Below are 14726 nucleotides of genomic sequence, written 5' to 3'. Positions count from 1 at the left end.
CAGGTGTGAGGATACAGCAGTTCAAGAGCAGGGACTTGCTCCAAAGATTTGAGAACTCCTGTATGCTGTCCTCCCATCCTGGGTGTGCTCTCCCACCACAGCAGAGCCCAGTACCCTGAGGCCTCTCAGTGGAAAGCCATCATGAAAATCACCTCAACAAGAGCAGTTCACTGGGACCAACGTGGTCTCCTTTCTCAGCCCAAGCAAAGCACTATCAGAAGATTCCAGTCTCATTTGCACCAATATGTATAAATGTTTTTGTGCATGGAAAAACATATGACAGACCAACAGAAAACCTTCTGCTAGGCCTTACATACCTCTTCATGTGCCAGGGCTGTAGAGTGACCTTTTTTTATCCTAGAACTGATAGGAACCCACTCCAGCTGCTGCTGGAAAGCTTGCTGCCCACCTACCTGCCATACTCCATTGAGCACAATCATTATTTTCACTGTGGTTTTCTGTGTGATACACAAGGAGGGTATATTCACCTTCTGTTATATTTCTGAATGAGTGAAGCATTTGCTTCCAGAAGTGGGAAGTCTGGATGTGTGGTTGTCCTCAAGCATTTCAGCTGTGAATTCTGCCTTGCACCTTCTGGGAGAATGTCCCAACCATTGAGCTGTAGTGTCACCTCCAGGCAGCCACTCTTCCTGCCAGCTGTTGGAGGTAGGTCCTGGCTATTAAGACTGTCATAGTCAAACTAAACTACATATGAGACAACCAACACCTGATTGTGAATGTTAGCCAAAATACGCTATTAAAATTGTATCACTGTGTCATTAGCAGTCAGCAGCAAATAGGATCACACAGAGCAAGATTCAGTGATTTTGTCTTGCAAATAGCTGTGTGCTAATGTTATAAAGCTGGAGACTCTCCACACTTACAGAGACTGTAAATGATCATCCACTTTCATATATAACACATATTACTCTACTGCTTCGAAGTGCTGAGACCAAAAAAGCCTAAAGCCCAGAACCTTTTGAGTCTGTCTTTACTCACTCCTTCAGTAAATAAGTAAATTGATTTTATTAAGTATAAGGCTTGAGAATGGTCCTTAGTAAAATGAGGTGTACTGCGAAAGAGGTCCCAGAAGTAGGTGTTAAAAGGCAAACAAATCATCTAAAGATCGCCAACAATCCAGGAGAAATGGAGAGAAAAATATTCAAAGTACTGAAAATAACGTTTGTTTTTTTTCAGTGTCCTTATTAAAAAAACAATCAATAAAGGAGCTTTAGGGAGCAAAAGTCCATAACCATCTGAGCCAGGACTAGGCTCAGGTTGTAGGTTGCCACCCCGTATTCACTGCTTAAATCACAGAAAAAAAAAGCTTGGGGTTTTTTACCTTTCATGCTGGTGAGTACCTGGGCAGTACCTGCTTCACTGTGACACCACCATGGCAACAATGCTGAGTTTTGTTGTTGCTGTGAGCAATCACAACAAAATGCAGAAGATCAGTTTCCTCCATAACTCTTCCTCCCCAAACAACTGAAAAATTACCCAAGTAAGAGGATGTTTCTGCTGCAGATTAAGCTCAGCATTGTTCAGACTTGTCTTCAAGCCTAGCATTGTTGTAGAAAACTTTTGCACCCCATTTATGAGAAACTAGTCAAACTTCATTCATTTCTTAAATTTTTATTTGTTAGAAAAATGTAGCATCACAATAAAAAAACCAAGAGTTTTCATTGGTTGCCCTGGATGAGTTATTTACATGAGTCTTGATTTTCATGTTTGCAGTAATTGAAATATTAACAGCAGCCACATGATGTTCTTCAGTTACCCAGCAGATGCCGTCCCTGCTACGCTGAGCAAATGTGCTGCACGCACAAGGCAAGAAAGACCCTGTGAAATAAATACTCAGCAGGAAAAAAAGAAAAAGTTTTGAACTGAAAGAGAAGAGATGTTCTGAAGATTTTCGGAAAGGAATAAGCTGAGGAGGGGGCTGGAAGTCCAGGAGGCTGTGCAGGAGCAGAAAACAGCATGATCATGAATTCAGACAGGAGGAGGAGGCACGGGTGTGGTATTTTAGGATGAACATCAGCAAAGTAGAAAAAAGGGGTAAAAAAGGTGAAATAATGTGAATAAGTAAGGGGAGATGATGCTGAATCATGGAGGCACTCTGGAATGATTTTGACTTATTATGAAAAGGTAGAAAACTTAAGGTGGCAAAGGGCAATTGCTCTAAACAAGGGAAGCCCGTGATACTGTTTAATTGCCATGGGTAGAAAACAGAGACCATGAGCTTAGGGAACAGCTTTCAATAATCAAGGTTATGAGATAAAGAGGACATTAAGAGGATATATGGTAAGGAAAGGTTGTTCTTCAGTAGTAATCTGCACTCCTAATGCTGCATGCCTATGATACATCTAAATTCTAGTCAGTTACACTTGCACGTTAACATACACGCCCTGTTTAAATGAAAAAAGCAAAATGTTTTTTGTGTGATAACAGGTTCATGTTCTGTGCTGAAGTCTGCTGTGTGAGGTTAACTTTATGACACTTCCTAGAAACCAGATCTAATTCTGAGGAATCAGGAGTGAAACACAAGGATAGCGACAGAAAACATTTAAGTCCAAGTAGATTCCTATGTTCCCAAACAAGCAAGACACTAGTGCCTATTTAAATTTTCCAAAAGCAGACAGTATCCAGGCCAAATGTTCATGTTAGTTGCCTGGTAATGCACTGGTAATGCTTTACTCTAGCAAAATAACAGCCAAACAAATTTATTTTAACTGTGAATTCATGGTTTGAGGGCTCATAACATCACAGAAAGATTTGAGCTGAAAAGATCTCTGGGGTTCATATGGTCCAATTCGCTGCCCAAAGCAGAGCAAACTTTGTGGGTCTATCAAGCTGCTCAGGGTCTTGCCCAGCCAAGTTGTTGCCACTAACCTGCCTATTCCAACAACGGGTACAATATAGTTCTTTGCATTTCCTGGCCTGCTCTGGCTTTCGCTATTGCACATCACAAGAAGGTTCCCACCAGGTGCTATTTCTCCCTCCAGCCGAGATCATTATTTTACTGTGTCTTCCCTAATAAAGCCCAAAGCCCCCAGTAAAGAGATGTAGCTAGATTCTGGGACTCAGAACAAGCTTTCCCAAGTTCTTAAACTAAAGCAGCCTAGCTCCCAGTGGTTTGGTGATTAATTGACAATCTAACTGTATTATATGAAGCTGCAGCAGGAGTTTATCCCTTACAGGCTTCCAAGAATATAATTGGGAAACCATACTTATAAATGTATTCCTGACTTCTATCCTTGTCTGCATTTTACTAGGCAGCAGAGACTCCATACAGGCGAGAAGTCCAGTCTGAGGTTTTTTTCCTATTTAATATATAAACTCTGACTAAAGCATTTCCCATGGTTAGCGAATTCATTAGATCTCATTTGCCCTCTTTCTTCTTTCAGAGGCTGAAGTGCAGCAGAGGCTCAGCATTAACAAACAAAACTTGTTTCTCAAGTTTCCCAAAACTTGTAGGAACTTAATAGGTGTTAGATCACTATCCCTTTGCCAAGTCTGGCTGAGGTTATAGGAGAGAGACTCCTCTGTCTCCTGGTCTTGCTGTTTCTGTCTCTCTCTCACACACACCCCCCTTGGAAAATGCATCCACACATGACTCAGTCTGAAGAGCCTTTCCAAAAGTGCCTTGGCTGGCACTTTGGTGTGGTCTGCACCCATTTCTACCTCACACTAGTAAGCTTCAGAATAGGCTGAAAAATCAGTGTCCGGTATTTCCTACTGCTGTGTTTTGGTGGGTTGACTGTCTGTTCAGCATGCTGGTTATTTCAGCACTAACCTTTTCCATGTTGAAGATTCTGCACCTGAAAATGATGCATTCTGACAGCTAAGTTTGGGGTATCTACACCTTTATGTGGTCTGCAGGTGCAAAGAAAAGAGTTAATCTGTGTAGGAATTGGACTCTATGGAAGCTGTTAGGGCTTAACATGTGTCAATTGGACACAGATCTTAATCAAAGAAAACACGGAAAAAACCAACATAGCTTGAAGTTCCAGTTGAAACAAGCTGGGAGGCATTTTTAATGAATAACTTTGAAAGTGTATTCAGGACAGAAATCAGGAATAATCAGTAAGCATAAAATCAGTAAACAGTTCATCAATTCTTAGAAAACATTTTAATGACCTTCCAGAATAAGAAGCCAGAACACTGTGGGCAGAATACAAACAAAATGTCTCTCATTCCAGCGATTCAATGCACATATTTCAATTCAAAACTTCTCTGTATGATATGCATTCAGAAGTTTTTCATACTGCTTTTGTGGACTTGCATCTATTCCATTGCTTTTTTTTTTTTTTTTTTTTAGTATGTTGGAGGAATTGTCTCTAAAACTGAATATTCCTCTACAAATTCCTTATTTACAACAAACAAATGGACTCTTGGCCCCTTCTAATTTAGTCATAATGTACTGAGAGTACCAATATAAGCTGTTTGGAATCCTTTTTATGTAATACTTTCTTCCTGTCTAAAGGCATAAGGAGTCAGCATGGTTTAGTAGACATCAGACTATGACTACAAAACAGAAACACCTGACATCTAATGCCTCTGCTGAATGCAATGGGACATTGCCTAAATTCCTCGGGCATTCTGTGCCTCAGCTACCATCCTACGGAAGATGGGTGTAATGGCAACATCACAGTGAAGTTTGAGGCTTGACTCACTCTAACTGGTGAAGTTTATTGGAACTATAAAATTTATAACCACAGCTGTTACAATACAAAAGGTCTTAACAGTCTTTTCTGAAATACTTTTTATTTTCTTCATTTTGGCATTCCCATATGAAACTGCCAAACAGAATTAAGGTTTATATTTATGAGGCCTGTAATCATTCCATGAACTTCAAGAAATCTGGCAGTGATCTGGAAAACTTAGGAGGTAATAAAAGTTTACCAGCAGGAATGCAGAGCTGCCTTGTATGGTGGTGGAGACTAGAACCAGTACATATTTTGATAATACAGCCCAGCTCTGGTCTTTGGGGTGGGCTTTGGTTGTATAGCTCTGCCTGCATCTGAAATGCGTGGCAGTGTAAACATTCTTCTAATAACACAGAGGTTCTCTTAAACATTTGTAAATAGTTCAGCAATTTTGAGAAACGGGGAGGAGCCTGGAGATGGCTAAAGAAAGCAGCATTATTCTCGTGCTTGTTGAACTCACTGTCCCGAGCCCAGTTCTGCTCTTAATGTAAACGGCTGCCACTTGCCTCAGGGGCAGTTGCACAACATGCATCTGACCAGACTTGGAAGGCACAAGCTGTTCCAGAGCAGGACAGGGCTGTGCTGCATCCAACCTGACCCAAAGTGATACCCTACACTGAGGATTTGTTTCTACTTAGCAAGAAAAGGTGCAGTATCAGCTGTGTTGTGAGTGGTTTGGAGGAAAAACTATTTTTTACTGGAAACTACTTATGTAGAGGGAAAAACAAAATTGTAGGATCAAATTCAGTAACACTTTTGTCAGCTTTCGTTATGTCAGAAAAGCAATTTTGTAGTACAAAGTGGGAAGATCTCAGAGGCTAGGAAATTCTGAATTTCAAGAATGCTTACATTAGTTAATCAGTTCGTTAATTAATTAGTTTCATTAGAATTCCAGTAATGCACTTCTGGAGCAAGATAATAATACCACCCTTACTTCCAGTGATAGTTACAAAATTAACGGTGTTCATGCAGGACCAGAGCTCTTGAGGTATCATTTTGGGACTGGCTTTTCTTCCTTTACTGCTAATCACCTGTAGAAAGCCATTGCCTTTTCTAATTCTGTGGTCATGTTTGGTTATTTTTTTTTTTTAATGAGAATGGCAGCACTAATGTTTTGGAATCTTCTGGGGTCAATTAATAACTTTAAAATACTGTGAAGGTGGAAGGTGGTAAAAATTTTACTCCAGGTGATGGGCTGCATTCTCAGCATCCCAGTTGCACCAAACTCAGTATGGAAGTTTTCTCGGCCCGCACAACCTGGCCATTAGACATGGACTTTGAGGCTCTTGTTGTCTCATGCATCTCAACTCTCATGCTTTGAATCTTGGCTCAAGGTCCGGTTTCTTGTGTTTCAGAAATACCCTGATGCTGTTGCTGTAGGTAACTTTCACTACTTAGTTCAGTCAATTGAACTTGTGCACGGAGTTAACTACAGCTATTTATTTACTTTACATAAGCCAACATTTAAAATATTTTTTTTAATTAAATAGAATATTTTTTTTTAAAAGCATCCTTTAATACAAAATAATCAAAAATGGTCTCATTAAGATTGTCTGATTCTAAGCATTGTTTGCTATGGCAGCACTATTACTGCTAATCATTCAGAGAATATCTTTAGAGTGGAAATTAATACAGAAAAAGGTTGTATTTGCAAGTTCTTCATCTTTCAAATTGATAGGAACAGGTTCCCACTGACAGAAGTGGAATGTAAGAGTCCCATCTTGAAGGAGCCTGCCAGCATTTGTCATACGTGGTGGTAAGCAGGTCTCAATCCCATTAGCAGAGGCAATAGGAAGAGGGAGTTCTGTGGGAAGGGTCCCCTGGAGACTCCTGTAACAGGACAGGAATTAGAAGCCTCTGAGGAATGTCAAAGCCCCACCTCATTAGCTACCACATATCCTTCACTTTACATCCACAGGGATATGGTTGTCATCCATAAATGACGCAACAGTAGATCTGAGTAATCTAACCTAGCAAATTATTTTCACAGGATTCTCCACTTCACACAAAGTGGACAAGAAATATGAAGGTATAACTTTTGTATAAGCACAGCTCTTTTACACCAAGGCAATGCCATCACTTCTGCTACTGCTGACCCCTACAAGAACAACTGTCAGAAGGCTAGAGACAGAAACATGACCTGGCCAGCTGCACACACATATTCTTGTGCCAGTCTGCAGCCAATTCAACTGCCTGACAACTATCAAGTTTGGGAGGGACTTCTTTATTTTGGACTTAGATCAGAAAATGTCATGGAGTAAGAATTTGCTTTACGAAGGACAAAAGGCAAAAAAGCCCATTGTTCAGAATGTCTTTGTGCAGCTGACGGTTTCTCCTGTGTTAAAACACAACCTGCTGCATGATCTTACTATCAGGACTGTGCAGCAGCTGACTTAGAGCATGACATTGAGGCTCATAGCACTATATGCCTGGAAAAGTAGCATGAGACCATTTGGAGATGTGATGATGCAAAGTCTGGTGAATAATAGTAGAAAACTGCATTGCGAAGAAGCCAAAAGTGGTTTCCTTTGGAAAATGTTGCTTCTGGGTCCCCAAAATGGACCGTCTCTTAGTCTGCCAGACTACACTGGGTGTTGACTTAGAAAGAGCTATTAGAAGATAGCCAACACAGAGCAAAGCAAAAACTGTTGAATAGTGTGGATGATGAGGAGACTAGTGCTTTACTTCCACCTCTGGTCTTTTTTATTTAGCAGCCTAGACATGACCTGACATTAGATTGACTTTATAGTCCCTCAGCAATGTCAGCACAATCACATGCAGATGATGGGCTGGGGAAGAGGAAACCTCTGAACTTTTCTGCAAGTGTCTGAGGTCATACTTGGTAGCATCTCTTCTGATATGTAGGCGTGGAAGCAGACATCTAAAGATCTGTGCTTCACTCTGATTCAAAGGCTCAGATTTATGTGATGCTGGACTCTGATATCTCTGGCATCACAAGGGATGTGAAAACCCAAATCACTGATTTCCAGCTTTGAGGCTGGACTGTAACCCTCCTACTACATCAATAACTTCTTTCTCTCTTGTGCACTGTCTTGTGCACCTCTGCAAGGCCAGAGCTTAATGCAGAGCTTGTTAAGAACAGTGTCTCACAAACAGATCCTCTTTGATATTTTCTTTATTACATTTTTGTTACTAGTGCCATATCTGAGATGGTGGAAGGGTCCTGCAGACAATTGCAGCAGGTCTCCTTTGCTCCCACTCTTTCCTTCAGAATGGTGGAGGTGACTATTTGTTAGACAACTGTTTGATTTCGGAGCTCAGTTCTCAATACCAGAGTGGTCTGTAAAACTGGCAAGTCTAAGCATTATCAGAAATACTGACATCCACATTTTACCTTAATAAGCATGGCAGGATAAGGTCTCTTCTTTAAACTAATAAACAATGCTTCATATCAACAAATAGATCAAGGTGGTAATTTCCCTCCTCCTTCGTGTAAGGAAGTGACACAAGTGTAGAAACTGGTTCCTTTTTGATGGTGCACTTCTCTAGCACACTGATCAGTCAACATCTGCCACCTTAAGCAGATATTTCACCTCCTGCCATGGTTGGAGAGTAAAGATTTAGGCCACAATCTCAGACAAGGCCTTTCTCAAAATGAAGCTATTTGCAGTGGAACCTCACTAAAAATGTGAGTCATCTTGGATGAGCAGCACTGCCAAACACCTATTGTGGCAAATGGAATCAGGGAAGTAAATGCAAAATCTCATTTTAGATAAGCTGTAAATAAGTCAGTATGTAATAGTCTTCAAAATCTGAAATGTTTTCTTTTCTTTGTTTTGACTAGATTTGTAATAAGTCAAACAGTATAATAAAAGTCATAGCAGAGCTGCTTAAGCCAGTCTTCTCCTTGGCCTAAAAAAACAATAATGTAGGCAAGAGAAGTATTTTACTCTTTCAGGTCATTTTGGAAACTATACTGGGTGATTAAATAAGTCAAAATCTATTTTTCTGGAAATTTTTCACAAATTTAACATGTTTATTTTGGCAGGACGATAATATGCTATACTCAACATGTTCAAAGCCAAGGCATAACATCGTTAAGTTGCTTCTATTTTATCTTTATGATATGTACACAAATGGAGTTTAGCCTCCCATACTGAAACTGCGATGTAGTTTATACAAGCCACTTATCTAGATTGCTGTGAAATAATACTGTAAAATATGGTAAATACTGTGTGAAAAACACTTTTGTGCTGCTTAGACACAAGATTCCAGTGAAAGCAGAGTTTGCTTGCCAATTTACAGGGGAGTTAAATGGGCTCAAAAAGGTGCTCTGTGTTCTTGCAATATCTTATTTTTCCATGTGTACTTTATACCTTGCCAGGAAACAACTGGGCATTACTGTTGCAATTAAATAGCAAAATGGGTAACACTGGAGATTACAGGCAGCTAACTCTGATGTTCTCACTGGCCCTCTGAGTGTCTTTTCCCGTGGACTGTAAAGGAAATTTGGATTCCTAAACTTGTATGTCCTGTATGTCAGTGGACTGTGAACTGGCTGAAGGAAAGAAGCCAGAGAGTCATGGTCAATGGGGCATAGTCCAGTTGGAGGTCTGTATCTAGTGGAGTGCCTCAAGGGCCAGTACTGGGGCTGGTATTATTCATTATATTCATCAATGACTTGGACAAGGGAATAGAGTGTACTATCAGCAAGTTTGCTGATGACACCAAGCTGGGAGGAGTAGCTGACATGCCAGAAGGCTGTGCTGCCATCCAGCGGGACCTGGACAGGCTGGAGAGTTGGGCGGGGAAAAATCTAATGAAATATAACAAGAGAAAGCTTAGAGTCTTGCATCTGGGCAAGAACAAACCCAGGTTCCAGTATAAGTTGGGGAATGACCTATTAGAGAGCAGCGTAGGGGAAAGGGATCTGGGTGTCCTGGTGGACAGCAGGATGACCATGAGCCAGCACTGTGCCCTTGTGGCCAGGAAGGCCAATGGCATCCTGGGGTGTATTAGAAGGGGGGTGGTTAGTCAGTCGAGAGAGGTTCTTCTTCCCCTCTGCTCTGCCCTGGTGAGACCACACCTGGAATATTGTGTCCAGTTCTGGGCCCCTCAGTTCCAGAAGGACAGGGAACTGCTGGAGAGGATCCAGCGTAGGGTGACGAAGATGATTAAGGGAGTGGAACATCTCCCTTATGAGGAAAGGATGAGGGAGCTGGGTCTCTTTAGCTTGGAGGAGACTGAGGGGTGACCTCATTAATGTTTATGAATATATAGAGGATGAGTGTCACGAGGATGGAGCCAGGCTCTTCTCGGTGACAACCAATGGTAGGACAAGGGGTAATGGGTTCAAACTGGAACACAAGAGGTTCCACTTAAATTTGAGAAGAAACTTCTTCTCAGTGCAGGTTAGAGAACACTGGAACAGGCTGCCCAGGGGAGCTGTGGAGTCTCTTACTCTGGAGACATTCAAAACCCACCTGGACACCTTCCTGTGTAACCTCATCTAGGTGTTCCTGCTCTGGCACGGGGATTGGACTAGATGATCTTTTGAGGTCCCAATCCCTAACATTCTGTGATTCTATGATTCCGTGAATTGCACATACAGCAGCTGCCTAAAGTAAGCTTGAGTGAATTTAATAATTGTATGTGAAATCTATTCCTGCCCTTTTAAGAAGATCCCCAATGAAAATAACTTTCAGTTACTCAATATTGAGCCAAATGTGAGATGTGCAAGCTCTTTTTCTGCATCTTCACTTCCCTCTGGTAAAGACAACAAATGAGTTATAAACAAATCCTTTCAAGTCTGGCCTTCACGTTTCAAATCTGTAACTGCACATTTGAGCAATGATATCAATAGGAATTTCCAGTGCTAGACACCATGGAAGAGCTAAAAACCATTAAGGATACAGTGTTTGAACCTGAAAACTGATGAGCACTCTGGACCTCCTCCAGCAAAACTTAGAAAGATTTCTGGCACTTGTCTTACTTTGAAGTATAAGCTTGCTATTAAACACTTTGCTGTATTGGGTGGAAACAGATAATGGCAGATAAGGTTCATGTCCCCTAATTATAACCATTGCAAAGTAAGGTGTCAAACTGAAGCTAATCATCAAAGCTAAGCCTGATACTAACAAGAGGAGGTAAGCATCTCCAGAGGGTGATTCTCTTTCAGTCATTTATCTCTGAATGAACTGAATTGTAGCTGCACATTCCTCTCCTCAGTCTCTCTCGAGGGTAGCTATTTAACTTAGACTAGACACCTGACTTTCAGAGAGTCAAAGTATTTCAGCTTAATTATCTATTCATTTCTGCAGAATATGTACTGATTTAACACATAATCCACATCTTTTACAGAATCTGTTTAAAACATTAAACCTTTTCAGATTAAAACATTGAAATAATTCGAATACAAAATCAAGGCCTCAATCTTTTTCCATTATCACATGTAAGCAGAAGGAGAAAATAAATGCTGTCAGCCCCCTAAACTTTTTTGTTAAGATTACACAAGGAATGAAACCACTTGGCCACCACATTGTCAGAGAGAAACAATTTCTTCCTATCTGTTACTGAATCTGCAGATTACCGTCACACCCACAGTGATAAAAGAGAAGGTAAATTTATATCTAGTTCTCTGATTGAAATAATTCCGGAAGGGAGATGTAACTGCATATTAGGAGTGGAGCTCTTATCTAGACATGGAGCCTCCACTAACAATGAATTAATATCTTGTTGAGACAGAAGAGCACAGCACTTCAGTTTTTACATATTAAAATGTTTTTGCAACTGCAGCTAAACATTCTCAAAAAGGCAGCCACCCAGCATTGTGGAAAACTCTATCTGACGTTTGCCAAAGACCTTCTTGTGTGGTCCTGAGATCCCCTGAGTGCTAATAAAATTCCTAAAAAAAAAAGTGATAATATGTGGTCTTTTTCTCTGGAAGCACACTTGGTATTGGAAGGAAGATACAGAAAGCTTAATCATAAGAAACTGGGGTAAAATGCAGAGAGATATAAAATTTAACTTGGTACATGGTTTTAATTTACATGCAGTATCAATAACTTTTATCACAACCTTGAGACAATACATTTTTTAATGAGGTGAAGTAATGGATAAGGCAGTTTAATGATATGCTCCCACAAGCACAAGTTCTCACATCTTAATTGCCTGTCAGTCAGAGCCACAATGACTGGCCCATTGCAAACACACGGTCAAACAGGCAGCTTCGCCAGTCTTCATGGGTGACTTTTTATAAACCTATTTTACTTCACATTTGCAACAGGCTAGGAGTGTGCTTGGAGCAGTCAGTCACTACCAGTTAATTGCAAGTTGGTAGCATCTTACAGTCACAAAGGCAAAGGGAATTAGGAATGGCAATCTGAAGAATTACTGGGTCTTTCACCAATTGATCAGTGGGTGGGGAGGAATAAAAAGGTAAGATTTTTCCCATTTACTACATTTCCTTTTCTTTTAGCTGGCAAATAATTATTTCACAATGTAAGCATGCCCTAGAGTTTGAGCCACAGTTTGATTAAATTAAATCCACCAGCCAGTCTGCTGAAGAAATAATTCACACATGGTTAGTAACTCTTATCTGAGTTAAAAGGCTTCAAGAAACAAATTGATTTGCATCCTCCCTTTTTTTTTTTGTCATAGACTTTCATCTCCTGAATGAATACTGAAAATAGAAGTACCACTTAACTTTTCTTTCTTGTATTTTCCCTAAACATGATATTAAAAAAAATAATAATTTGTAGCAATATTTATATTTTTTCACAAATTTGGACTATATTTCTACAAGTGATTGAGATTCATACATATTTCTTCTTAGTACATGATTACAGTGTGGTTTATTTTGCTTCCAAACTATTTACATCAACTCCAGATCTTTCTTTCAACCACATCATTTTTTTATTTTTTTTTTTTAATAAATCTACTGATTTGCCTTTGTTTTCAAAAGCTGCATTTCTCATCTGACAGTTTAGATAGCTGATTTGAGCTTACATGGAAACTTAACACTTTTTCATTTAAGACCCTTTGCGCATTTTAATTAATTCTTGCATACCAATTTAAACTGAATTTTCTCATTAAGAAGAAGTGATAAAAATGAAGTATACCCATCAAAAAAGTATACTGTACTAATTATAAAAGGTAATGCACTGTCCTGCATTATGGCTAGCCTGTGTGGACCCAGAGAGGTCATCGGGGTTCCTGGTGAATGCAGGAGTCAGTGTGGGATGTAGGGCTGGGGCATAAATATCTGTTTGCCTTACCTAGGAAATGGATTTAAAATATTCCTGGGAGGGCTTTCAGGCTCTACCCAGATGAATGTGTTCCATCCTGAAGATGGATAACACTGATAATACACAGATGTTGTTTATTTGTAGAAACTCATTTCTTCAATTTTAGAGCTATCAAGGGTATACTGAGGAAAAAATGGTTTTCCAGTGTGGCAGAGCCTACCCTTGCTAATGAAGCATTTGACCCCTTCCATGAGCTGCAATCCCAACAAGTGACTCACAGACAACCTAAAGGAGTTAGAACCATGCAGAATTGCTTTATTTGTAGGGCCAAGAGATTCTGGGAAAAGGCATCTCCAGAAATTACTTGGTAGCCACAGAAACCGCATAACATCTAAGAGAACTTTCAACAGCTGATGGGTTAGATCTTCAGCTGCTGTCAGGAAGTGTCCCTCATACCACCATAGCCTTGGGACAGTTGTAGTAGGTCACATCAAAAACCCAGTTAGATCAACATCCTGTCTCCAGCAGTTACAAGTCAGTGTCCAAGGAAGAGTGTGAGAACAAGGAAAAAGAAGATATTTCAGAGAAACGCATTCTCACCCTTGAGTCATATTCAGATAAAACTACACTCATTTTCCTGAGATCAATACGTGCCAGCTGTTGGGTTAGGTTTGGTTTTGTTTTTATTTGGTAATATTTACTGATTTCTTACCCACGGGCTTTTCCACTTCTTTGGTAACACTGTGTAAACTTTCAGCATTCACAGCATCCTGTGACAAGCAGTTCCCAAGCTGAACTATTTTGTGAAGAACAAAAATTGTGTTATTTGTTTCACACCTACCTCCCTTAACCTAAAGACAAGAATATGGATGGTTGTGGCAGTTAATTGAGGTTTTTCACAGTGACTCTCAATAAGAATGTACTAAGCTTTGCAGCTGACTCAGCGTTTGCACTGGTGAGTTCTGCTTCATTCACACCTTATGCCACTTGTCTCCCTGAGGAGCAGCTGGGGTCTGTGTCCAGCTCTCCCACAGGCTGCCTCTGTGCTCTCTTGGGCACTGACCTTATCTGCACAGCCAAGTGTTGAAAGTACTGTCAATTTAATCTCCTTATGCTTCATTTCCACGTTCTGAACAATAGTTAACCTCCTTCACCCTTTGCTTATCTTGTACATGTAGACAGAATGCTCTATCTGGCAGAGGGTCTGCTTTTTTCTTAGTATTGATAAACCCCCAAATCCACAGCAAGCACAAATAAACTTCGAGGTTGAATTTAAAATTGTAACACTTAAGAAATGAACAAGAAAAAAATAATATCTTCTTTCTATTCTTGAACTACTAAGGCTATCCTGCACAGTTATGTGATTAGATTTTTTTTATTATTATTAAGCATTAGTTGTGACTCTTGCATAACACAAGTAAATGAGAAAATAGGCTTGAAGAACGCTAAAAATCTTGAAGGCCGTAATGAAATAATTAATATTATTAACTTCAGTTACTGTATCTTTACACAGCACCCAGCACAATAGGTAACTAATATCAAGCATTATTATTACTCTTACAATTGTTGACAGCCACTGGTCTCTGGAGAAATATGCTTCTGAGGAAAAGAAAGTGGAAGAACAACGTGCACTTTTGTGTCTCACGTGTAATCTCCTACTCAGTCTCATTGTATGCTTGACTATTTTATTTGCAAGAGGTTATTCCATAGCCTGCAGTATGAAATTCAGTAACACTTTCTTTGGGAGTGTTTCAGGTGAAGCCACATAACAATAGTGATCACAGTGATGTGTCTAAGTATTACTGGGGTCAGA

Source organism: Nesoenas mayeri (genome assembly GCF_963082525.1).
Source record: "Nesoenas mayeri genome assembly, chromosome: 1".
NCBI lineage: Eukaryota > Metazoa > Chordata > Aves > Columbiformes > Columbidae > Nesoenas > Nesoenas mayeri.
The sequence above is the reverse complement of the archived record's forward strand: the minus strand, read 5'-3'. Positions refer to the sequence as shown.